The 3,250-nt window shown below is 38.8% G+C and overlaps 1 protein-coding gene across 2 annotated transcripts in view; it reads left to right on the top strand.

The window, feature by feature from the left end:
* The window catches only part of Qser1 (glutamine and serine rich 1), a 61,645-nt gene that overhangs the window by 16,270 nt on the left and 42,125 nt on the right, over window positions 1-3,250 (top strand). For both annotated transcript variants that reach the window (XM_021156507.2, XM_021156510.2), the window contains exon 2: window positions 2,028-2,134. The gene's annotated coding sequence lies outside the window, so the exon portion shown is untranslated. The remainder of the gene's footprint in view (window positions 1-2,027; window positions 2,135-3,250) is intronic.

The following is a 3,250-nucleotide window of genomic DNA, read 5'->3' as shown; positions in this document are numbered from 1 at the left end:
TTTTTTTTTTTTTTTGAGTTTTTTGAGACAGGGTTTCTCTGTATAGCTCTGGCTGTCCTGGAACTCACTTTGTAGACCAAGCTGACCTCGAACTCAAATCCACCTGCCTCTGCCTCCCGAGTGCTGGGATTAAAGGCGTGCGCCACCATGCCTGGCTTTTTTTTTTTTTTCTAAGATATTTTCTTCATGTACATTTCAAATGGTATCACCTTAACCTAGTTTCCTCTCTGAAAATTCCCTATCCCCCCCCCTCCCCCTGCTCCCCAACCGACCCACTCCCATTCCTGGCCCTGGCATTCCCCTATACTGGGGCATAGAACCTTCACAGGACCTAGGAACTCTCCTCCCATTGATGACCAACTAGGCCATCCTCTGCTACATATGCAGCTAGAACCACAAGACCCACCATGTGTTTTCTTTGGTTGGTGGTTTAGTCCCAAGGAGCTCCGGGGTACTGGTTAGTTCATATGGTTGTTCCTTCTATGGGGTGCAAACCCCTTCAGCTCGTTGGGCGCTTTCTCTAGCTGCACTTACTGTTCTTATACAGGACTGGGGTGGTTCCCGGCACCTGAATAGTAGCTCACAACTGCCCTAACTCCAGGTCGGGGGTCCCTCCCACTTTCTCTCAGTTGGTTTCCTAGAGCTCCTCTATGCATGGGATATGCATACATTCACATGAGGCATAGACACAGACATTGAAGAATAACAAATCTAAAACTGTGTACTAAGAGATAATCTAGTAAATAAGTGGACCAGTGAATCAAACATTTCTAATAGCCTTAGCCATCAAAACTGCACTGAGTTTGCATCTTACACCAGGTTATCATCAAGAAAATAAAACAGATGCAGAGGTTGGTGGAAGGGGAAAAGATCTCTATATTTGTGTATTTGTGGGGATATGAATTAGTCCATATGCTGTGAAAGTCATTATTGAGATTTCTCAAAGAACTAAACCTATGTACCATCCTGCTATAATGCTCTTGGGCAGTATACTCTGAGGTAGTAAGTCAGCATAAGGCAGAATTACCTGCAGTGTTGGATATCTTGTCTCGACTCAGTATTCACAATTGTGAATTGTGAGATTGGCTTAGGTGCTCACCAATGGATGATTGGATGAAGAAAATGTGATATAAACACACGCTATACATGTATAAAAGTGTCATTGTGAAACCATTGTTTTATACACTGTTTTTACATATTTAAATTCAGTATATCCGGAAAAGTATAAGACATAATATAGGAAAGGAACAATGAATGTGGAGGGGGGTGGAAGATGGCAATTCAATGAAATATGAAGGCTTAAAGAGGCATCACTGCCTGTCTGATATACTAATTTCTAAACTTCTTTGTTTTAGCACAATATATACATAATGATTAGGTTGCATATGTTTACTAGACCAACATATGCTTACCAAACTCAGTGATCCTAATCCTTAAAATTAGTATATTCCACTATATAAATGATAATAAACTTACTGTTTAGTGCTAGGAGCCAACCCAGGCGCTTAGTCAGCATGCATCACCATCCCTACCTGTGAAGTTTATTCTATGTGTTTTAGTTTTTTTTTTTTTTTCATTAAAATGTCAACCTTTATTTGAGTTTAAATAAATTTTATATTTTATTTCTTGTACTCACTGATAAGTGGATATTAGCCCAGAAATTTAGAATACCCAAGATATAAGATACAATTTGCTAAACGCATGAAACTCAAGAAGAACGGAGACCAAAGTGTGGACACTTTGCCCCTTCTTAGAATTGGGAACAAAACACCCATGGAAGGAGTTACAGAGACAAAGTTTGGAGCTGAGACGAAAAGATGGACCATCTAGAGACTGCCATATCCGGGGATCCATCCCATAATCAGCATCCAAACGCTGACACCATTGCATACAGTAGCTTTTAGTTTTTGCTCAGTCCATATGCTCTTTGTGTAAAACAACTTACAGCTGGTAGTTCTCCTGTAAATAATTTTTATTATTTTATTGAGGTGATTTTTTGTTTTTAATACTGTCCTCTCTCATTTAAGCTATGAAGATGGACATCCCTCACAGTCTGAATCAGATGTTCTTCAGAGACAGACGTTCACAGCCTCTCATCAGCTTCCTGGATATGCCACCACTCCTCAAGCAACTGGTAATAGTCTTTTTTAAAAGTATATTAGAATTCTGGGTATATTGAGTGAATGAAAAGAAAAAAATCAACTTTCACATTTTGGTTTATAAACATAATATGTAAGACATCTATGCCATGGGAATGTTAAAATGAAAATGGAATAAAGTTTAGCTTTAATGATTCAGCATCTGTGTAATTAGTAAATGACACATTTTTCTTTCTTGCACCTTTGGAGGTTTAAAATATACCTAGCCAGAGGCAGGTATTCTGGTGCACTCCTTTAATCTCAGTACTCAGGAGGACAGCCAGATCTACATGGTGAGACCCTGCCTCTAAAACAACAACAAACCTGTGAGCTCTCTCTCTCTCTCTCTCTCTCTCTCTCTCTCTCTCTCTCCAATACAATACAATACAGTATTTGTTTGCTATTTCAAGATAAAACAGACTTGTTATATGAAACTTGGGTTTGCTTTTCAAAAATTACTTTTTAAATGAGAGCAGGAATCTAACTTGAACTTTTATTTTCCTTGGAGATACTTTGTTCTACTTTAGGTCTTTTGTGAACACTTGATATTAAAGCGAGTAGTGCCAATTCTAACACTAAAGACTCTTCTATGGTGAATTTTCTGTCCTTTGTTTAGTCCCGAAATACTCAGGCTGCTTCATCAGGAACTCTTTTACCATAATTCAGGGCTCCATTCTGTCAGTTCAATTTAAATTAACTCAATTTCAAATTAAAGGTTTTATAATTACGAAAGAGAAACTCAGTTTATATTTTATACTTAATTAGCTATGTACCAGTTTGACAGGAGCAAAAATTAAGCTTTATTTTAATGTCTACATGGGAAGGTTGGTAATAAAATTCCTTAGCAGTTGAGAAAACATGCTGCTTTTCCAGAGGACCTGTATTTGACACATGCCAGGTAGCTCACAACCATCTGTAACTCCAGCTCCCGGACATCTGTTGCTTCTGACCTCTTTGGGCTCCTGCACTCACATGGCTGAGCAACTGGAAAAAATCAGATGAAAATTGAGAAGCTTGGGAATAAAACAATGAAAGAAAAATGTCAAGAAAAGGGAGGAAAAAAGTAGGCTCATAGCTGGGCGGTGGTGGCGCACGCCTTTAATCCCAGCACT

The sequence above is a fragment of the Mus caroli genome, chromosome 2 (assembly GCF_900094665.2).
Source record: "Mus caroli chromosome 2, CAROLI_EIJ_v1.1, whole genome shotgun sequence".
NCBI lineage: Eukaryota > Metazoa > Chordata > Mammalia > Rodentia > Muridae > Mus > Mus caroli.
The sequence above is the reverse complement of the archived record's forward strand: the minus strand, read 5'-3'. Positions and strand labels throughout refer to the sequence as shown.